Consider the following 24207-nt stretch of genomic DNA (forward strand, 5'->3'; position numbering starts at 1 on the left):
ACAAACTAGCCCATCTACTTTTACGTCCAATTTATTCATATACGTGCAAGACAACAGAGATCCCAGCACAGATCCCCGCGGAAAGCCATTGATTACAGACCTCCAGCTGCAACTGCAAAGAATGAAACAAAAACAGAATATTGTTTGAATGGTTCCAGAATGTCATGGTGTAACGGGCTCTGCATATCTTTGTACATCAAAATATTTGGTTCTTCATTACAAAGGAGAGAGTACACGTGTGGGGAGGTCTGGCTGTGACAACAAAGGGCATTGATGGGAGCATGCCTGGAAAAGTACTAATTACTTCAGGAGGGACTTCAGTCTGAAGAAGGGTCTCGACCCGAAACGTCACCCATTCCTTCTCTCCGGAGATGCTGCCTGACCCACTGAGTTACTCCAGCATTTTGTGATACACTGGAACTTGTGGCACTTCTTGGAAAGTTCTGTGGATTGATTCCCGGGATGAAGGAAAAACTGAGCAATTTGCTCCTTTATTCATTTGGGTTGAAAAGAATGAGAGGCAAACCTATCGAAATATAAATGGTTCTGAGGGACTCGACAGGATGAGAAGGAGGGTTTCCCCTCATGGAGGTATCTGGGATCAGGGGGCAGAGTTTCTCAAGTGGTGGTGGTGTGAGGGGAAGGGGAAAGTCTCTGGCTATGAACAGTCTGTGAGTTAATCTCCTGTGTTCCTCAGAGTGTGGGCTAATTTCTTGCAGTCAGTTTGGGATGTGTATAACTAAGACTTGATAGATGTAATCTGGTGCTGGAGCCAGGCTACTCTTTTGCATGCTTTCCCAGAAGAGAATCCACTATTATCCACCTCAATTGGTGCATTCTTTTACTTTTATATGATTGGACTCAGGTAGCATATGATTTGACTCGATAGCATGGAAAACAATGTTTTACTGTATCTCGGTACCTGTGCTAACAATAAACTGAACAAAACTAAGGCAAAGAGGAATAGCGTCTTCACTCAGGGGATGAATCGTTGCGATTACCTGCTCCGGAGAAATGTGGTGGCTTAATTATAGCATATTTTCAAGGCTGATTTTGAACCATGAGGAAGTAATGGGCTTCAATGAGCAGCAGGAAAGTGCAACTCAGGAAAAATGTCTACTAAGTTATGAACTAATTGAATGAAGAAATAGACATGCGGGGTCATGCAGTCCAATTCTGCTCTCATTTCTTACATTCTTATGTTGAAAACATCATGCTATAATGTATAATTGAACAATTTGTGTATAACAGAGCTTTATTTGTCGTTCGGTACCGAAGTACCGAACGAAACTACATAGCAGTCATAGAAAAAAAAAAAAAGAACACAAGACACATGACCCCAACACAAACGTCCATCACAGTGACTCCAAACACCCCCTCACTGTGATGGAGGCAACAAAACTTCCACTCTCTTCCCCACGCCCACGGACAGACAGCTCGTCCCCGACCGACCCGCACAGTCCCCGCACCGGGCGCTGAAACGTCTCGCGGCCGAACCGGGCGATGAAAGGCCCGCGACCAAGCCTTGCGCAGCTAAGTCCCGTGGTCGAGCCACACCGGGCGATGTAAAGTCCGCAGCCGAGCCGCACCAGCGATGAAAAGCCCCGCAGCCGAGCTGCACCGGGCGATGTTAAGTCCCGCAGCCGAGCCGCACCAGCAGTGAAAAGTCCCGCAGCCGAGCTGCACCAGCGGTGAAAAGCCCCGCAGCCGAGCTGCACCGAGCGATGTTAAGCCCCGCAGCCGAGCTGCACCGGGCACTGTTAAGTCCAGCGGCCAAGCCGCACCGGGATGTAAAGTCCAGCGGCCAAGCCGCACCGGGTGATGTAAAGTCCAGCGGCCGAGCCGCAGCGGGCGATGTTAGGCCCCGCAGCCGAGCCGCACCATTGAAACTAGCTGCCGGTGTAATACTGCCGAACATCTTGAAGACGTTTTGAAGGTTAAATGCCCTCTGTAAAATTGCCCCCAGTGTGCAGGGAGTGGGTGAGAAATGGCAGAATAACATAGAACTAGTGCGAACAGGTGATCGATGGTCGGCATGGGCTTGGTGGGCCATGGGTCTATTTCCATGCTGTATCTCTAAACAGAACTAAACTAAACTAAACTGGTGGGGAATTCATCTCCACGTATTCCTAAGGTGTGAACGGATAACAGTCATTTCAAAATGTGTCAATACGGTTTTACTTCTGAATATCAAAGAAACACAAAGAGGGCACTGCGCAATAGAACAACTGTTCACCCGCCGTGATGTGTGATTTTGTCCATTTATAGTCATTTAAGTTATTTGAATGTTTAGATTTAGGTTTAGAGATACAGCGCGGAAACAGGCCCTTCGGCCCACCGGGTCCGCGCCGCCCAGCGATCCCCGCAATTTAACACTATCCTACACTCGGTACAATTTTTTTACATTTGCCCAGCCAATTAACTGACATACCTCTACGTCTTTGGAGTGTGGGAGGAAACCGAAGATCTCGGAGAAAACCCACGCAGGTCACGGGGAGAACGTACAAACTCCGTACAGACGGCGCCTGTAGTCAGGATCGAACCTGAGTCTCTGGCGCTGCATTCGCTGTAAGGCAGCAACTCTACCGCTGCGCCACCGTGCCGCAGGTTGCAGTCCAGGAGAATTCTTCTCCTGGACTGCAACCTTGACGTGGTGGAGAGGCGTGCGTACTCCAGTGATCCTGTGAGCTATGCCGGGTGGGGTTTTATATCCCTGGCAGGTTCAACCAAACCGGACAGGTCACGGGTGAGGAGGCAGATGAAGCAGTCCCTGGTCCTCCAGGTTGGGCGTGGGGTTAACTACCCCATCCTGGAAAAAGGTGGGAGTTACAGAAACGTTGATCAATGAAAACCAAATTACACACCTGGTTGAAGAAGGTGCCCCAGCGAAGGGGAACATGACGCTTCCCAGCCAAACCTGCAAGGGCGCTGGGAAGCTGACACACCTTCTGACGCCAAAGAAATCCATCCTTGTGGGGACATGGAACATCCGAACCATGTTCCAGGCTGGCAAGGCTGCCACTGCTGCCAACGAAATGGTGCGCTACAATCTCTCAGTCCTGGGCTTGGCAGAAACAAGATGGACACAGTCAGGGGAGATCAAATTGGCCAGCGGGCAGTCCATTATCTACTCCGGAAAGGAAGATGAGAGACAAAGTAAGCAATGCGGACCTGTGGAAAAGAACAAGCCAGGATCCCATTGACTTACAAATTCGAAAGAGAAAATGGAGTTGGATTGGACACACCCTCTGAAAACCTGCCACAAACATCACCCGGCAAGCCCTGAAATGGAACCCCCAAGGAAAAAGGAAAAGAGGTCGCCCCAGGAACCGCTGGAGAAGAGGTGTCCAGGCGGAAATGTCCGGGAGTGGGCTCAACTGGGGAGATCTCGAAAGAACCGCCAACAACCGAGTGAGGTGGAGGACATTTGTCAGTGGCCTATGCTCCCTAGAGGAGCCAAGGGCTTAAGAAGAAGAAGAAGTAGTTATTTGAATTAAATTAGGAGGCACGGTGTGTTTTATGTTCCTCTTCAGTGTACGAGATAATAGACAATAGACAATAGACAATAGGTGCAGGAGTAGGCCATTCGGCCCTCCGAGCCAGCACCGCCATTCAATGTGATCATGGCTGATCATTCTCAATCAGTACCCCATTCCTGCCTTCTCCCCATACCCCCTGACTCCGCTATCCTTAAGAGCTCTATCTAGCTCTCTCTTGAATGCAGATATTCCTATTACACATTGTTACTCAGAGTACAGAGTTCTCTGTCATAGTGATTTTATGTTCACTTTGGTTCCTGAGTGGAAATACTTGTTTGACCTCTGAAAGTATTAACTGCCTGATGGACCAAATGAGAAATGAGGTGCCAGCCACTAATTAATATTTGGTTTCCTTTCGCCTTTTCCCCCTTTCATACAACCACCACTACTCCATTAATGTCCCTTCCTCAGCCCGCTAATGGTGGGATGAATATAAATACCCAGACTTGCTGACTCTCCCGACGCCCAACGCTGATAAACACAAGTCCACCTTCTGCCGCCAGTTAACATTCTCCAAAACCACAGGTCTCAAATGACCTTCTGGTTCATTGCATTCTGTCGTGCCGTGTTTGGCACCAAGATTTGTTGGGAGAAAATCTATCTGATCATTTCACCATTGCAAAGCACTTCTGAAAAATGTACACCATCTGTTGGATATTCATGACTACAGTGCATTACAACGTTGTTTTGTACAAGTTATTGATTCTTCTTAGTGGCTATTAAGCTTGGGCTTCAAATTTCCCTCTCGAGTCAGCACTCTTTGCTCTCCATCTTTCTTCTCCACCCCTCTCTTTACACTCACAAATTGTGAACAAAGATCGACATCTCTGGAATTGAGGATTTGAAGCAGGATCTTCTTCTGCCGTTAAAAATATATATTTATAAACTATTGCTGCCTTTGAAAATACAAATAATCAGGTTGATTTTGGGGCTTCCAATGAGCTCTGCCACAGTCACAACCCAATCACGTTGAACAGCACATAATCCTCCGACATTTTTGCCACCTCCAACGGGATCCCACTACTGGCCACAATACAATACAATACAATATATCTTTATTGTCATTGTACAGGGGTACAACGAGATTGGGAATGCGCCTCCCATACGATGCAATCAATTAATTAGCTAGTCAGTATTAATTTAAACAACCCAATGAAACAAATTGTAACAGTTTAAAAACAGAATAAAGTGCAAGTAGATCTGTGCCGGTTCACTGTGCGATGTGACCATCCTGGTCAGCAGGACCGGTTCATAGCAGCTATGGCCCTGGGGATGAAGCTGTTCCTGAGTCTGGAGGTGCGGGCGTAGAAGGCCTTGTATCGTCTGCCCGATGGTAGAAGTTCGAACAGACTGTTGCAGGGGTGTGAAGAATCTTTGTGGAGGTTGGTGGCTTTTCTGAGGCATCGTGTGTTGTAGATGCCCTCCAAGGCTGGTAGCTGTGTTCCGATGGTCCTCTGAGCTCTATGGACTACCCGCTGAAGAGCATTCCTCTCTGCCTCCGTGTAGCTAAGGTACCACACAGGGATGCCATGTGTTAGGATGCTCTCTATGGTACAGCGGTAGAATGTCGTCAGCAGCTGTTGGGGTAGACCAGACTTTTTCAGTGTTCTTAGGTAGAACAGTCGTTGGTCAAGAAGGCGCAGCAGTGTTATTGGACCATGTTAGGTCCTCCGAAATGTGAGTGCCCAGAAACTTGAAGCTGGACACTCTCCCCACACATCTTCCCATCTCCACCCCTTTCTGCTTTCCGCAGAGAGTGTTCCCTCCACAACTCCTTGGTCAACTCGACCCCTCCCACACAAACCACCCCCTCCGCTGGTACTTTCCCCTGCAACCGCAGGAGATGCAACACATGTTCCTTTACCTCCCCCTCTTGACTCCATCCAAGGACCCTGACAGTCTTTTCAGGTGAGGCAAAGGTTCACTTGCACCTCCTCCAACCTCATCTACTGTATCCGCTGTTCCAGGCGTGGACTCCTGTATATCGGCGAGACCAAGTGCAGGCTCAGCGATTGTTTCGCTGAACACCTCCGCTCAGTCATCTCGCAGTTGCTCAACACTTTAACTCCCCCTCCCATTCCCTCACTAACCTTTCTGACCTGGGCCTCCTCCATTGTCAGAGCAAATTGGAGGAACAGCACCTCATATTTCGCTTGGACAGCTTACACCCCAGCGGTATGAACATTGACGTCTCTAACTTCAAGTAGCCCTTATTTTCCCTCTCTCTCCATCCCCTCCTCATTCCCAGTTCTCGAACCAGTATTACTGTCTACTGACTCCATTTTATCTCTGAACCACCCACTCCCCTGACATCAGACTGAAGAAGGGTCTCGACCCGAAATGTCACCCATTGCTACTCTCCAGAGATGCTGCCTGTCGTGTTGAGTTACTCCAGCATTTTATGCTTATTTTCGATTTAAACCAGCATCTGTAGTTCTTCCTACAAATCATGTTGTATCTCTGTTCTCTCCCACGTTCATTCAGTGAACTGTAGGTTTAGAATTGGACTCCCACTTCTTTCATGGGTGCGGATGTCCAGAGCATCAGAGGACCATGGTTTCATTGCAGTGGACCTTCCAGCAGCGATACCACGATTGAAGGAGGCTACAGAATGTGGTGGACATTACCCAATCCATCACAGATATTGACCTCCCCACCATCAAAGACCTCCCCACTATCAAAGACCTCCCCGCCATCAAAGACCTCCCTGCCATCAAAGGGATTTACAAAGATGTGCTGCCTTAAGATGGCAACTAATATCATCAAGGCCCCACACCAACATGGCCATACTCTCATCTCACTACTATTATCGGTAGGAACTGTATGCTCCTGGTTCAAGAACAGTTTCTTCAAGATTTCAAGACTTCAAGATCAATTTACTGTCACAAGTACCAATTAAGCTACAGTGAAATTTAAGTTACCATACAGCGATACTAAGTGAAAAGCAACAAGACACACAGCCACATAAATTAAAATTTAACATAAACATGCACCACAGCGGAATCCACATTCCTCACTGTGATGGAAGGTAATAAAGTCCAACCATCTTCCTCTTTGTTCTCCCACGGTCGGGGCTGTTGAACCATCTGCAGTCGGGGCCCCCGATCAAAGCCCCTGCAGCCGGATGGTCCCAAGCCCTCGCGTCGGGATGATCGAAACTCCCGCGTCGGGGTGGTTGAAACTCTCTCCACGGCATGGAGCTCCCGAGTCAGCCTCTTCTTACCAGAGACCCCGGGCTTCACGATGTTAAGGTCCACATGCTCCGTGGTTGGGGCTCTCCACAGTCGATCCCCGGCAAAGGGATCGCAGCTCTCCGGTGTTAAAGTCCGCGCCGCGCCCGCGGCATGATGCTCCAGGCCGGTCTCCCGGAAAGGCCGCCAATTTCTCGATGTTAGGCCGCCAATTTCTCGATGTTAGGCCGCAGTGGGGATGGAGATACGATATGAAGAAAAATCGCATCTCCTTTAAGGTAAGAGATTGGAAAAAAAATTCTCCCCCCCAAAAATGTATCCATACTTCCCAAAAACAATCAGGTTTTGAACCAGCTTGCATAACCCTTACCACAATCCTACCTCAACACTGAACTGCTATGGACTTTGTACAAGGTTGCACTGTGTACTGTTTGTGCTATTGTATTCACCTAGTACAAATGATTATTTATTGTATTATTGTTTATTGTATTGTATTGCACAAGGAGTAAAGAAGGGTGCTGAGAATGCATCTTAGCACCAGTGCTGAGGATTATCGCAGAGGACCATTTGTCCTCTATCCTCACTGATTGGGGTCTGTTGGTCAGGAGGTCGAGGATCCAATTGCAGAGATGAGTTCTCGCGAGTTTGGTGATGAAGTCCCTCGAGTTTGATGATGGATATCAGTTAAGATCTTATGATTACAAACACTATCATTGTTGACTTCAATTCAGAGTAGGTTGCAGATAATTGATATCTGCAAGTATTCATCTGAAGAATTACCTTACTGATTATTACAGGAATATTCAGAAAGAGTTTTTAGTTGATTGTGAAGAATTCTTTTACCCAACATTAATTAGTCCAAATAAAGTGGCATGTGATAACCAGAAACTTCTCAGACGTATTCATGGTTCGTCTTTTTTTAAATTTACTCTTTGAAAGACAATCCTCACTGGTTGTGAAAGGAACTTAAGCCCCGTCCCGATTTTTTTAGGCGACTGCAGGCGACTCGGCTGTTGCCACACGGTCGCCGGGGTGTCGCCTGTACGGCCGTGAGTCGTCTCCAAAGAGTCGTAGCGTTTTTCTGGTCACCGCTGGATTTTGAAATGTTTCAAAATTTTTGGCGACTGTTGGGTTGACGTCAAATGATCGTAGCTTGACGTCTCCTGTCGTAGGTTGTCGCCGGGTTGTCGCCAGGTGACGTAGGTTGTCGCCGGTGCTGACTTTGTTGAATTCCATTGGCGACTACCTACGTCAACCGGCGACAAAACCGGAGGCCAATATGACGTGAATTGTCTTCAGTTGTCGCCGACAGGGTCGTGGCTTGTCATAGCTTGTCGCGGGTAGACGTGGGTTGACTTCGGTTGTCGTAGGTTACCGCCTGTGTGGTCGTAGGTTGTCGTAGGTGCGGTCGTAGGTGGATGTCCTAAGTCGCGACGATTGGGTCGCCGGTTGTCGGTAGCTTGCCGTAGCTTGACGTCGACTAGGTGGTCGGTTGTTGTAGCTTGTCGTAGACATTGTTGTAGGGAGGGGTCCAGTCGCCGTTTTTTGGGCGAACTGCTACGAATATTGCAGTTGCTGGCATTCGCCTAAAAAAACGCCTAAGTGGGACAGGCCCCTTACATTCTTCCTATCATGTAGTGCAGCCAAATGCCTTTTCTCGGTTGATTTCCAGATCATTATTATTACCGTTTGTATATATTTGATTTTATTAAACTAATGAATTTACCATTAATGTTATTTGGAGTTTCAAGTTTCAGAAGACCTAAAGAGAAAACTAAGGATTTTATCACGGTTTAAGTTGAAATAAACATATTAAGAATTGAATATTCAAGTTTCTATTGACCAAATCAAGTTTTCAAAATTAGTGAAACAATTCAAGTTTTTTTCGTCTCAACTTCAATTAGTGCAATCACTGATTCATCACCTGAGATGAATGTTTCTGCTTGAGAAGTACTGAGTGAGTTCTGCATTATCAACTGTGAAATATCTTGGGCGGGTCATTCATCTGTAGTTCGGGCTAGGCGTGAAAGATAGCCATAAAAAAATGCCACATTGAAGAAAAGCTGAAGAATTTTCAGGTGTTCCGTCTAACATTTACCTTTCAATCAACACTGCAAAAGCAATTTATTTATCATGTTATATTTTAAATCGTTCAGTGTCCTGATTGTTTGACCATACTTAAAATCGTTCAGTGTCCTGATTGTTAGGGCCATACTTCAGATGGAGGGAAAACTGGATTGCCCTGGAAAAGGTGTGCTGGATTTGTGATGTGTGAGTAACTGCAGATTCATAAGGAGCTTCGATGCCTCTTGGAGTTATTTTGCAGAAAGTAAATTGAGAAGGTTGGAGCAAGCCAATGCCAGAGCTGGTAAGAGATAGGGCACCATGAGATCCTAACACAACCGTGGACAACTTAGTTACCAACACGGGAAAGAGGAAATACTGACCATTTGATTTTGAGCGACACTTGGTTGTGGCGATGCATCTGTGTGAATTCTGGACTTCTATGGTTTTCCAGTTGTTATCACAAAAGTTCTGGTGAGTTGCTTCTCTGCAGTTCAGAATGATATGTACTGCATCCATGGTACTTATTCACAAAATGCTGGAGTAACTCAGCAGGTCAGGCAGCATCTCGGGAGAGAAGGAATGGGTGGTTTTGGTTCGAAACCCTTCTTCAGAAGAGCCTCGACCCGCAACGTCACCCATTCCTTCTCTCCCGAGATGCTGCCTGTCCTGCAGAGTTACTCCAGCATTTTGTGAATAAGTACCTTCGATTTGTACCAGCATCTGCAGTTATTTTCTTACACTGTACTGCATCCATGGTGCATTGGTGTCGAAGTGAATAAATGCCCGGCATGGTTAATGGGACAGTCAGTCAAGTGGGATGCTTTGCAGTTATGATGTCAAGTTTCTTCACCGTTAATTGGAGATTGACGTAATTCAGACAACTGGATAGCATTCCTCTGATTGGAGCTGCACATTTTTAGTGCAAGTAGGGAATACTTCAACACACGTCCGATCGGTCCATTGCAGGTGCGTGTCAAAGGACAGGTTCTGAGGAGTCACGATATGAACGACTGACTTATTATTGACCACATCTCCCAGCCTGCTGGTATAGGTACATTTATATCGCTGCTTCGGTAATGTTGCTGGAGAAAGCTAACCCTCCAGATCTGTAAACTTATACAGTTCTCGGGAAAAGGAGAGTAGTTAAATTCTCTTGTACTGGTGAGTCTAGGGATACTTAGTCCTCAAAATGTCAAGCCTGAATATTGTCCAAAGCTTGCTGCATATAGACAGGGATTGGTTCATCAACCTTTCAAGCTTCTGAAAGTTTAATGCTATTTAGGAATATGTGTGTGGGCAAAATGGGGCTTCTATTTACCCTCTGCCACTCCCCATTTTTTATACTCCTCCTCCTCTTATTATTTAATATCTCCTCCGCTTTCTCCCAAACTTCTCATTTTGCCCCCTAATTCATCACCTCGTGCTCACAGGGGCTGAGCCCATACATTGGTATGGCTTTATTATTGTCATGTGTATTGAGAGCCACAGTGGTGAAGCGGTAGGGTTGCTGCCATATAGCACCAGAGACACAGGTTTGATCCTGACTACGGGTGCTGTCGGCACAGAGTTTGTACGTTCTCTCTGTGACCATGTGGGTTTTCTCCGGGTGCTCTAGTTTCCTCCCACATTCCAAAGATGTACAGGTTCGTAGGTTAACCAGTTTCTATTCAATTGTCCGTCGTGTGTAGGATAGAACCGGTGTATGGGTGATGGTCGGATTCGGTGGGCTGAAGGGCCTGTTTCCACGCTGTATCTCTAAACTAAACTAATATAGTAAAAACATTTGTTTTGCATATCATCCATTCAAATCATATCATGCATGAGCACTTCAGTACTACAACAGAAAAAACAGACAGAGCGCAGTATGTGGTGTTACATAGAAAACGCAGGAAAAAATTACGAGGGCCACAATGAGGTTGGTTGGGAGATCGGGAATATGCCCTTACCTCATGAGAGATATGTTCAATAGTCTGATAGTAGTGGCGGGTAACAGTTATTCCTGATTCTGGAGCTATGTGCTTTCAAGCCTCTGCATTTTCTGGGAGAAGAGAGAAGTGGGTCCTTGATGATCTTGACTACTATCCTGAGGCAGCGTGTAGTGTAAAAGGAGTCAGTGGATAATGGGGTGGGCAGGGTGGTTGGATTGTATGGTGAACTAGACTGCTTCCACAACCCTTTAGTCTTTAGAAATACAGCACAGAAACAGGCCCTTCGGCCCACCGAGTCCATGCGGACCAGTGATCATCCCTCACACTGACACTATCCTACGCACTGGAGACAATTCACAATCTTACCAAAGCCAATTAATCTAAAAACCTGTAGGTGTTTTGAAGTGTGGGAGGAAACTGGAGCACTTGGTATGGACGGCACCCGTAGTCAGGATCAAACCCGTGTCTCTGGCTCTGTAAGGCAGCAACTCCATCGCTACACCTCTGAGGGCGTGCAGCATAGGTTTACTAGGTTAATTTCCGTAATGGCGGGACTATCATATGTTGAAAGACTGGAGCGACTGGGCTTGTATACACTGGAATTTAGAAGGATGAGAGGGGATCTTATCGAAACGTATAAGATTATTAAGTGGTTGGACACGTTAGAGGCAGGAAACATGTTCCCAATGTTGGGGGAGTCCAGAACAAGGGGCCACAGTTTAAGAATAAGGGTAGGCCATTTAGAACTGAGATGTTCTGTCAGTCATTTTTTGCAAGTGTCTGTAATTTCTTGCAGGTCTCGGGCAGAGCAGTCTCTAAACCAAGTTGTCACCAGGATATGACTAGGAAGTCTACAAAGGATGCTTGCTGTGCTGCATTTGGAGAAACTAGTAAGAATCATTGGTAACAAGCCAATTTTCCATATTCTCTTGAGGGAGACGTGGCTTTTGTGTGCTTTCTTCGCCACAGCATTAATGTGCTTGGTCCTGGACAAATTGTTGGTGATATTTACACTCAGGAACCTGAAGCTCTTAACCATCTCCACTTTAGCATCATTGATGCTGATTTGGGCATGTACTCCATCCCAACTTCCTTCATTTTGCTGGCGTTGAGTGATAGGTTGTTGAATTGACACCATGTTAAAAATTGTCTTGACTCCATGTCACTATCTCCTTCCTGTTGTCCGTCTTGTCATTGTGTGAGATCTGGCCCGATGTGGTGGAATCATCTGCAAACTTGTAAATGGAGTTACTGCAGCATTTGTACGCACAGTTGTAAATGCATTGGGAGTGTGGTAAAGGGGCTGTGGATGCATCCTTGTGGGGTCACCGTGGTTGAGAATTATCATGGAGGATGTTTTGCAACTTATTCCTCACTGACTGCGGTCTATGAGTCAGCAACCTGCAGTCTGTGTTATACTGCACAGTACCTCTGAGTAGTTTTTGGATAGGCACATGGATATAGAAACATAGAAACATAGAAACATAGAACAGGAGTAGGCCATTCGGCCCTTCGAGCCTGCACCGCCATTCAATATGATCATGGCTGATCATCCAACTCAGTATCCTGTACCTGCCTTCTCTCCATACCCCCTGATCCCTTTAGCCACAAGGGCCACATCTAACTCCCTCTTAAATATAGCCAATGAACTGGCCTCAACTACCTTCTGTGGCAGAGAATTCCACAGATTCACCACTCTCTGTGTGAAAAAAAACTTTCTCATCTCGGTCCTAAAAGACTTCCCCCTTATCCTCAAACTGTGACCCCTTGTTCTGGACTTATGGATATGCAGGAAATGGAGTAAATTGGATCATGTGCAGGCAAAGGAGATTAATTCAACTTGGCATGATGTTCGGCTCGGACATTGTAGCCCGAAGGGCCCATTCCTGTGCTGTAGTGTTCCGTGTTCTATGTAATTGGAATTATCTTTCCTTCTTTAAAGATGATCTCACCATTAATATGAGCTTCGCCAATAAATCTCAGCAGGTAAAATAACGATGCACGTGTGACAGGGTTGCAGAAAGACTGCAGGATGACCACTGAATGTGAGAAAGTGAAGAGGGAGAATCATTGGAAGATGTTCAGCAACATTTCTGCCGTTCATGTCGTGTTAGGTTCAATGAGGCTTGAGCAGCTGATACACAATTACATCTGTTGCAGGGAAATTAATTTTGTAAGTTATGCACATACTTTGAAACCCCATAAGTAACCATATAAGTTACAATCTTGTCGGTTGTATTTACATACAATTACATTGTGAATTAAACAGTATTGAATTAAATGTGGGATATGATTAAACTGTGAGCGTCACCACCAATGCCTGTTTGTTCATTTTGCACAATTTTTGATTGGTTTAAACCTGGTTACAATAAAAAATAGCTAAAGTTAGCAGGTCAATAGTTCATACACCATTAAATTACAAATCTATATACTAAAGCTCTTGTTTGTTTGTTCCTGAACTACAGCCAAAACGGTACACGTTTAGGCCCACCTTACTCACCGTCGTCCCTTTGGTGCTAATGGAAGAAGTTTCATTGAAATCGGTGTTATATTTTTTGTTATTCACATTTTAAAGTTTAAATCTATCTCCTTTGGAGGGAGGGGGGAGGGAAGGAGGGAGGGAGGTGGGGGGAGGGAGGGGGAGGAGGGAGGATAAGGGGGGGTTGAGGGAGATGGAGTGGGGGAGGGGAAGGTGGGAGGGGGAGGGAGGGTTGTGGGTAGGGGAGGGGAGGGGGAGGGGAGGGGGAGGGAGGGAAGGGGAGGGGGGAGGGGAGAGGAGGGGAGGGGGGGAGGGGAGGGGTAAGGGGAGAGGAGGGGGAGGGGGTGGGGGAAGGGGAGGGGGAGGGGAGGGGCAGAGTGGGGGGAGGAGAGGGTGCTGCACCAATGCAGGAGAGGTTTGCGCCCAATGGATCCACTTGGTCTAGTATCAATTAAACTGCAAATTATTTACATAATGAAAGGAAATACAAGTTTAATTTCTTGTTTTCTTCTTCATTTCCTAATTCTGGTGATAGGATTTTTATGGGCAAGCTATTTCCTTTCACTGATAGACTGTAAGGAAAGTGGTAACATTTTATTTCTTAATACTTTTAATATTAGAATACTGTATATTAATTATTTTATGTGCAAGAATTAATGGTGAGAGCATCTTAAAAACATAGAAACATAGAAACAGAAAATAGGTGCCAGAGTAGGCCATTCGGCCCTATCAATATGACCATGTCTGATCATCCAAAATCAGTACGCCGTTTCTGCTTTCTCCCCATATCCCTTGATTCCGTTAGCCCTAACAGGTATATCTAACTCTCTCTTGAACACATCATTGATTTCAGGTATAAATACAATGAGAATTAAGTCCGTTTTCACAAAACAAAGGGTTTTAAATTGTCTGAAGAAGGGTCTCGACCCGAAATGTCACCCATTCCTTCTCTCCAGAGATGCTGCCTGACCTGCTGAGTTACTCCAACATTTTGCGTCTACCTTCCATTTAAACCATCACCTGCAGTTCTTTCCTGCAGGTTTTAAATTGTAGTTCATTTCTCATTCATGAAGCAAATTTGAAATCACCCTTTGATAAAATGAGAGATTTTCAATTTTTTTCACTTTGCATCTAAGATACCAATGAAGCATTCATCCAGTGAAGCATCTGTTAATTTCCTTAACCTTGCTTCATCAATTATGCAGACCTTTTGTGTTTTTGTTCTTCTCAAAGCTTGAATATGACTTAACTCTTAAATAATGTACATCTTCCACTTTATTTGTGCTCAATTGCAAAACCTGCTTTTAGCAAATTTTGTTCATGGCCACTCAATTGTCCAATTCTTACACACAAAAATGAACACTTTATCCTTGTTCTTGGCAAGGATAGAAATTGCAATTACATGACATAAAAAGATCATATATTTAATTTGGCTTTGAGTGGGCTGTGAATTGATTTCAGGTTAAAATACAGAATTAAATCTATTTTCACATGACAAAGGGTTTTAAATTGTAGTTCATTTCTGATTCTTGAAGGAAATGTTAAATCTCCCTTTGATAAAATGAGCGATTTCATTGTTGCAGAATCTACTTTGAAATTTATATTCTTCTGTGCTATATATATATATACATATATATATATATATATATATATATATATAGCTATCTTTGTATGTGTGGTTTCTGCTGGCTGTAAGGATTACTTGTGATTGTGAAATAAAGATTAAAGCAGTCATATCCTTGCCTTTTAATATAGGATTTGCACATGATGTAAGTAGCATTGGAAATTACTCATCGTAGGCTTCCATTTTCATGGTGATTTAATGGGAGTTTACACATGAGGCATTAATTTTCATGGTGGTTTTCAGATGCTTGCAAAATATCCAGTCTCTGGGGAATTGTTAGGTACATTAATCTGTGAAAGCTATTTCTTTTGATACTTTAAGTAGACTGTTCACCCTAGTTGCTGATTTGTTAAATGGAATATTTGATTTTTTTTAAATTATGGGAATTTGGCTATCTTAATGTGACTTAAAGTACTACAATTAATAATGTTATCATGGTGAAAGCAAATTTACCTTCTCTGTTTTAATCGCATTTTCAGATTTCTACATAGCAGGTTTAAATACAAATATCTAAAACTTGAAAGCATAATTTCTCCTTTAGGGCCTAGGCCCACATTTCAACGAGTTCTGAGCTCTTCCTCCATCACCTTCACCTCCGGGCCTTTTTCTATGGGAAGGAGTCCTCAACTCCCAGTTACTACCCCTTCTCCTGTCTCCCATATTCCTCCTCCTTTTGGAACCCCCCCCCCACATTGCAGGATTTCTACCCTCTCTGGAATTTTTTATTCCCAACTTCCAGAGCAACATCAACCGTCTTACCTTCACCGCTCCCTTACCCACTCCACTCCTAAACCCACTGACAAGGGAGGTGCGGTTGTGGTCTAATGAGTTGACATCCAACTTTCTGAGGCTAGGCGCCAGCTCTCAGACACCTCCTCATACCTACCCCTTGACCACGACCCCATAGACAAACTTTCCCCGGCCATTATCTCCCAGAGTGTTTCTGATCCCATCACCTCTGGCCATCTCCCGTCTGGCCCCATAGCAGAAGCATCCACTTCGCGGGGCTGGAAACTGGAAGTGGCCTGAGCTCATTTTGTTACCGCCATCATCGATCGTAACAAGTGATGGCTCCCACTGATTGTCGCCGGAAGCTTGCGTCCTTTTCAGGACGGACGATGGCAGTGTTGTCAACATTTGAAACATAGATGATGGACACGAAAGAAGAATCTCCCCTCTACAGCCTTCAACCCTATCGTTCCCCAACACTGCACTGCCTACCTCTGTCTCCTCCCCAAAATCCACAAACAGAACTCCACTCACACACAAAGAGGAGGTATTTATTCACAAAATGCTGGAGTAACTCAGCAGGTCAGGCAGCATCTCAGGAGAGAAGGAATGGGCGATGTTTTGGGTCGAGACCCTTCTTCAGACCTGAAACGTCACCCATTCCTTCTCTCCTGAGATGCTGCCTGACCTGCTGAGTTACTCCAGCATTTTGTGAATAAATACCTTCGATTTGTTCCAGCATCTGCAGTTATTTTCTTATTCCACTCACACACACATCGTCTCGTGGAAAGAATGTTTTCATTAATGGGAGAGTCTAGAACCAGAGGGCGCAGCCTCAGAATAAAAGGGTGCACCTTCAAAATGGAGGTAAAGAGGAATGTCTGTAGCCAGAGGGTGGTGAATCTGTGGAATTCATTGCCACAGATGGCTGTAAAGGGCATGACATTGGATATTTTTAAGACAGAGATTGATAGGTTCTTGATTAGGAAGGGTGTCAAAGGGTGTCAAAGGTTACGGGGAGAAGGCATGGTGGCGCAGCGGTAGAGTTGCTGCTTTACAGCGAATGCAGCGCCGGAGACTCAGGTTCGATCCTGACTACGGGTGCTGCACTGTAAGGAGTTTGTACGTTCTCCCCGTGACCTGCGTGGGTTTTCTCTGAGATCTTCGGTTTCCTCCCACACTCCAAAGACGTACAGGTATGTAGGTTAATTGGCTGGGTAAATGTAAAAAAAAATTGTCCCTAGTGGGTGTAGGATAGTGTTAATGTGCGGGGATCGCTGGGCGGCACGGACTTGGTGGGCCAAAAGGCCTGTTTCCGGCTGTATATATATGATATGATATGATATGATATGATAAGGCAGGAGAATGGAAAAAATAGATTGGCTATGATTGAATGGTGGAGTAGACTCGATGGACTGAATGGTCTAATTCTGCTCTGATATCTTATGATCTCTGTCTGCTCCTGCCCGACTTAACTTAGCTCCATTGATTCCATTCTATCCCCAATTGTCCAGTCACTTCCCATCTACATCCAAGACACTCAGACCCCCTTCAACTCTTCAATAACTTTCAATATCTAGGCTTCCATTGCCTCATCTTTACCATGGATGTCCTGTTCCTTTACTCCTTCACCCCCCCCCCCCACCAGGAAAGTCTGGTTCACCTAGAAAGGTCCTCTGGCTGATCCTCGAACAGAGAGCCGCTCAATTTTCCTCTACTAGTACTCTCCTCCACCTAGCGGAACCTGTCCTCACCCTCAACAACTCTTTGGATTCCTCTCTAATTTTCCAAGTTAAAGACATAGCCATGTGCTCTTGCATCGACCCCAGCTATCCCTGCCTTTTTGTCAGATAGGTTGAACAGTTTTTGTTTCAGGCGTACACTGGAACCATCCTTCAACTCTGAGTTTTAGTTTAGAGATACAGCGCGGAAACAGGCCCTTCAGCCCACCGGGTCCGCGCCGACCAGCGATCCCCACACATTAACACGACCCTACACCCACTCAAGACAATTTTTACATTTACCAAGCCAATTAACCTACAAACCTGTACGTCTTTGGAGTGTGGGAGGAAGGCGAAGATCTCAGAGAAAACCCACGCAGGCCACGGGGAGAACGTGCAAACTCCATACAGACAGCACCCGTAGTCGGGATCGAACCTGGGTCTCTGGCGATGCATTTGCTGTAAGGCAGCAACTCTACCGCTGCGCCACCGTGGCCGCCCATGGTCCTCCTCTACTACATCAATGACTTTCTCCTCTGCATGTGCAGACATCTTTGATTTCATTATCTTCGCCATTAACTTCCACCCTGCCCTAAAATTCACTTGAACTATCTCTGACACCTCTCTCCTCTTTCATAATCTCTCTGTCTCCATCGCAGGGAACTGACTATCGACTGGTGTCTATTCTAAACCTACCGGCTCTGTGGTCACAGTTATCTGGACCACCCTGCCTCTTGCAAAGATGCTATTCTCTAGGTCTCAATTCCTCTGTCTCCACTGCATCTGCTCCCAAGATGAGACTTTCCATTCGGACATCCGAGATGCCCTCGTTCTTTCCCTCAGTAAATGTGGTTTCCCCCTTCTGTCACAGATGGATCCCTCATTGGCATCTCCTCAATGTTCTGAGGTTCTGCTCTTGCGTCCCCTCCCTGAGTCGGAACAAGGATAGAGTTCCCCTAGTCCTCAACTTTCGCCCCACCATCCTTGGCATCCAACACATCATCCTGCACCATTTCTGTCACCTCCACCGGGAAACCAACAGGCTTACACTGGAACCATCCTCCAACGCCTTTGGCAGAGACCGCTCCCTCCGAAACACCTTGGTTCACTCATCCCTTCCCACACAAACCACCCCCTCACCAGGTACTTTCCCCTGCAAACGCAGGAGGTGTAACGTCTATCCCTATACCTCCACCCTCACCTCCATGCAATGACCACAACAGTCCTTCCAGGTGAGACAGATGTTCACGAGCATCTCCTGTAACCAAACCTCAGTCCGTCTTAACCAACCTGATCTCCCGGTGGCTGAGCACTTCAACTCCCCCCCCCCACTCCGTCTGACCTTTCTGTCATGGGCCTCCTCCAGTGCCATAGTGAGGCCCACCGGCAATTGGAGGAACAGCACCTCATATTTCGCTTGGGCAGCTTGCAGCCCAGTGGTATGAACATTGACTTCTCCAACTTTAGATAGTTCCTCTGTCCCTCTCTTCCCCTCCTCCTTCCCAGTTCTCCCTCTATCTTCCTGTCTCCACCCTTTATCCTTCCTTTGTCCCGCCCCCCTGACATCAGTCTGAAGAAGGGTCTCGACCCGAAACGTCAACCATTCCTTCTCTCCCGAGAGGCTGCCTGACCTGCTGAGTTACTCCAGCATTTTGTAAATAATCTCCTGTAACCACGTCCACTGCATCCCATGCAATGACCACAACAGTCCTTCCAGGTGAGACAGATGTTCACGAGCATCTCCTGTAACCACGTCTACTGCATCCCGATGTGGCCTACTGCACATCGACGAGACCAAGCGTAGACTCAGTAACCATTTTGCCGAAAACTTGCACACCTACTGGATCCTCTGGTTGTTAACCATTTGAACTCCCCTTCCCATTCCTTTACTGACCTTTCTGTCGTGGGCTTCCTCCATTGCCAGAGTTAGGTCACATTCAAGCTGAAGAAACAGCAGCTCATGTTCAATGGTATGAACACTGATTTCTCCAATTTTACATAAACTAACAACACCCTCCTCTTCCTCCATGTTCTTCCCTCCCCCCTTCCCAACTGGTCCCCTCCCCTGTGCCCCACCTGGACTTGCACCTATTTCTCCCCTCTCCCTCCACCACCTACTTCATTCCTTCCTCTGGCTTCACAATTTGCAACTCTTCCATCTGTCTGTCTCACACTTTCTACTTTAATCACTGGCCTTTGTTCCAGCCATTTGTCTACCCCCTTGCCCTCACTCCCACCCACCCACCCCACATCTGTGCCTACTATGCATTAGGTTTGGGATGTCATATTGTTAGGGTTAGGATTAACTCCAACCCTGTCACACTTTGTCCTTCCACCCCCCCTTTCCCCACTCCCAGAATCAGTTCGAATAAGGGTCCAAACTCAAAGTGTTATCTATCCATGTTCTCCATAGATGAAAGCCTGACCCATTGAATTACTCCTTGTTGTCTCCTTTAGGGTTAGTTTCTACATTTATTCTTCCTACAAGGATCAAGCATCACCTGCATTTTCAACCCAGAATACCATTGATGATGTTTGTGGCCAGTTTCATGTGCATATCATGTAAAAGATTGAGGGGTTTCACACGGAGACTTTGGCGGAAACATATTAATGAATAAGAAATATACCATTCAAAACAATCATTATACCACAGAAATAAATGAACTACATAATGCGCTGTGTAAATGTAATCAAAACTTCATAACTTACAAAATGTACTACGCAAAGGTACACAAAAATAAATATCTGAAGAAGGGTCCCGATCCGAAATGTCGCCTGTCCATGTTCTCCAGGGATGCTGCCTGAACCGCTGAGTTATTCTAGCACTTAGTGGCATTTTTTTGTTGTAAAGCAGCATCTTTGGTTCCTTGTTTCTAAATATACTACTCCCCTGCTTAAACTGAAGACGCTGTAATCACTATCAATGAATGAAAACTGATCTTTCAATGAAACATTAACATCTGTTCATTAATAATCTTATCTGATGACAATGCTGACATGGCAGCTCCCTGCAGTACAATCCCATTTGTCCCATTCCCTGCCTCTTTATTTCCCTGTACCCCTGCTACTTATTCTCGCACACACTTGCCCGGCAACTCCTCTTGTGACCCACACTAATGAATAATATACCGAATTCAATGAATTACTTAATTACAGCCAATTAATCTGCAACAGCTAGATTACAACATACATTTTCCAAATAGAAATAAAATAATATTTAAGCAAAAAGTGTCAAAAATAGGACATAGGTTTATCTTTCTGTGCCTGAAATGTTTGCAAAATTGCTACAAGTTTTCACGCAATTGTGCCCATTTCTGATTGAAATCCCATCCATCGGGCAACTAGATAGGATACTTCCACACTCAACTCAGAATGGATATCCCAAATGTCATTTTTATACATGACAAAATCATTAACGTGTATAATTCTTATTTCTTCATTTAACCCAGGAAATTATAAACCCGTGAGCCTTCGTAACAAGAGGAGTTGAGTATAGGAGCAAAGAGGTCCTTCTACAGTTGTACCGGGCCCTGGTGAGACCGCACCTGGAGTACTGTGTGCAGTTTTGGTCTCCAAATTTGAGGAAGGATATTCTTGCTATGGAGGGCGTGCAGCGTAGGTTCACTAGGTTAATTCCCGGAATGGCGGGACTGTCGTATGTTGAAAGGCTGGAGCGATTGGGCTTGTATACACTGGAATTTAGAAGGATGAGGGGGGATCTTATTGAAACATATAAGATAATTAGGGGATTGGACCATTAGAGGCAGATAACATGTTCCCAATGTTGGGGGAGTCCAGAACAAGGGGCCACAGTTTAAGAATAAGGGGTAGGCCATTTAGAACGGAGATGAGGAAGAACTTTTTCAGTCAGAGGGTGGTGAAGGTGTGGAATTCTCTGCCTCAGAAGGCAGTGGAGGCCAGTTCGTTGGATGCTTTCAAGAGAGAGCTGGATAGAGCTCTTAAGGATAGCGGAGTGAGGGGGTATGGGGAGAAGGCAGGAACGGGGTACTGATTGAGAGTGATCAGCCATGATCGCATTGAATGGCGGTGCTGGCTCGAAGGGCTGAATGGCCTACTCCTGCACCTATTGTCTATTGTCTATCGTCTATTGTCTACATCAGTGGTGGGGAAGTCATTGGGGAAAATTCTTAGGAATAGGATCTTTGCACATTTGGAAAAGCAAAGACTTAATAGGGATAGACAGCATGACTTTGCTTGGAAGAGGGCATGATTAATAAATTGAATGAAGTAATTTGAGGAGATGATGAAGATGATTGATGAGGGTGGGACAATGGACGTTGTCTACATGGTTTTCAACAAGGTTCCCCACGGTGGATTGATTCAAAATATTTAGGCACTGGAGATCAATGATGACTTGGTACATTGGATTCAAAATTGATATGGCCTTGGAAGACAGAGGGCATATTATTCAGATTGGAGATCTGTGATCAGCGGAATTCAGCAGGGATCTCAACTGGAACCTTTGTGGTTTGTGGTACGTACAAATGGTTTGGATGAAAATGTAGGTAAGCTGATTAATAGGTTTGCGGTCATCACAAATATTGGTGGAGTTGTGGGCAGTGAAGACGGTTATGGACGGATACAATAGACAATAGACAATAGGTGCAGGAGGAGGCCATTCGGCCCTTCGAGCCAGCACCGCCCTTCAATGTGATCATGGCTGATCATTCTCAATCAGTACCCCGTTCCTGCCTTCTTCCCATACCCCCTGACTCCGCTATCCTTAAGAGCTCTATCCAACTCTCTCTTGAATGCATTCAGAGAATTGGCCCCCACTGCCTTCTGAGGCAGAGAATTCCACAGATTCACAACTCTCTGATTGAAAAAGTTTTTCCTCATCTCAGTTCTAAATGGCCTACCCCTTATTCTTAAACTGTGGCCCCTTGATCTGGACTCCCCCAACATTGGGAACATGTTTCCTGCCTCTAACGTGTCCAACCCCTTAATAATCTTATACTTTTCGATAAGATCTCCTCTCATCCTTCTAAATTCCAGTGTATAATTTAGGAGGATGAGAGGAGATCTTATCGAAACGTATATCGCTCCAGTCTTTCAACATATGGTAGTCCCGCTATTCCGGGAATTAGTCAAGTCAAGTCAAGTCAAGTCAAATTTATTTGTCACATACACATACTCGATGTGCAGTGAAATGAAAGTGGCAATGCCTGCGGGTTGTGCACAAAAATAATTACAGTTACAGCATATAAATAAAGTTAATAAGTTACTAAACATAGCACAAAAAGTGTCGACAAAAATTTAGTCTCTGGGGTTATCAAAGTTGACAGTCCTGATGGCCTGTGGGAAGAAGCTCCGTCTCATCCTCTCCGTTTTCACAGCGTGACAGCGGAGGCGTTTGCCTGACCGTAGCATCTGGAACAGTCCGTTGCTGGGGTGGCAGGGGTCCCTCATGATCTTGCTTGCTCTGGATCTGCACCTCCTGATGTATAGGTCCTGCAGGGGGACGAGTGTAGTTCCCATGGTGCGTTCTGCCGAACGCACTACTCTCTGCAGGGCCATCCTGTCCTGGGCAGAGCTGTTCCCAAACCAGACTGTAATGTTGCCGGACAGGATGCTCTCTACAGCCCCAGAGTAGAAGCAATGAAGGATCCTCAGCGACACTCTGAATTTCCTCAGTTGTCTAAGGTGGTAAAGGCGCTGCTTAGCCTTACCCACCAGTGCGGCAATGTGCGTTGCCCACGTCAGATCCTCTGCGATGCGGACTCCCAAGTATTTGAAACTGCTCACCCTATCCACAATAGACCCATTTATCTCCAGTGGCGTGTACGTCCTTGGATGTTTAGCCCTTCTGAAGTCCACAATCAGCTCCTTTGTTTTAGTGACATTCAAGAGGAGGCTATTGTCCTGACACCAGAGTGCCAGATCAGCCACCTCCTCCCGGTAGGCCTTCTCATCGTTGTTGGAGATCCGGCCCACCACCACAGTGTCATCAGCAAACTTGATGATGGAGTTTGAGCTGAACCTGGCCCTACAGTCATGTGTGTACAGGGAGTACAGTAGGGGGCTAAGGACGCAGCCCTGGGGGGATCCTATGTTCAGGGTGAGGGAGCTAGATGTGTGTTCCCCCATCCTGACCACTTGGGGCCTGGCAGTGAGAAAGTCCAGGACCCAGGCACACAGAGGGGTGCTAAGCCCCAGTTCCAGCAACTTCTCAACCAGTCTGCTGGGGACTATTGTGTTGAATGCTGAACTAGTAAACATACGCTGCACGCCCTCAATAGCAAGGATACGACAGGATATGGACCAGTTTGAAATTTGGGCAGAGAAATGGCAGATGGAGTTTAATCTGGACAAATTTGAGGTGTTGCATTGTGAGTGATCAAATGAAAAAGGAAGTTATACAGTAAATGGCAGGATCCTTCGGAGCTTTGAAGTACAGAGGATTGCAAGTCCGTAACTCCCTGAAAGGGGCAATGCAAGTCGATGGCGTGGTAAAGTAGGCATTTTGCCTACATCTTTGTCGTTGCCTACAAATTGCCTACAAGGCCTACTTGGCTATATCAGTCGGGGCATTACATCTCAAAGTTGGCTCGTCATGTTGCAGCTGCATAAAACTTTGGTTAGGTCCCATTTGTAGTATTGTGTGCAGATTTGGTCAACCCATTGCAGAAAGGACGTGTAGGCTTTGGAGAAAGTGCAGAAGAGGGTCACCGGGATTCTGGTTCGCCTGGATTAGAGAGGACAGGAAATTTTAAGAAAGGTTTGTCAAACTTGGATTATTTTCTCTGGAGCGTCAGAGGCTGAGGGGTGACTTAATAAAAGTATAGAAAATTATGAGGGGCAGTCAGACTCTTTTATCCAAGTTGGACAGTCGGACTCTTTTATCCAAGTTGGAAAACTCAAATTCTCGAGGGCATGGATTTAAGGTGCAAAGGGGAAAATTTAAAGAA

This window comes from Rhinoraja longicauda, chromosome 1 (genome assembly GCF_053455715.1).
Source record: "Rhinoraja longicauda isolate Sanriku21f chromosome 1, sRhiLon1.1, whole genome shotgun sequence".
In the NCBI taxonomy this organism is placed as follows: domain Eukaryota; kingdom Metazoa; phylum Chordata; class Chondrichthyes; order Rajiformes; family Arhynchobatidae; genus Rhinoraja; species Rhinoraja longicauda.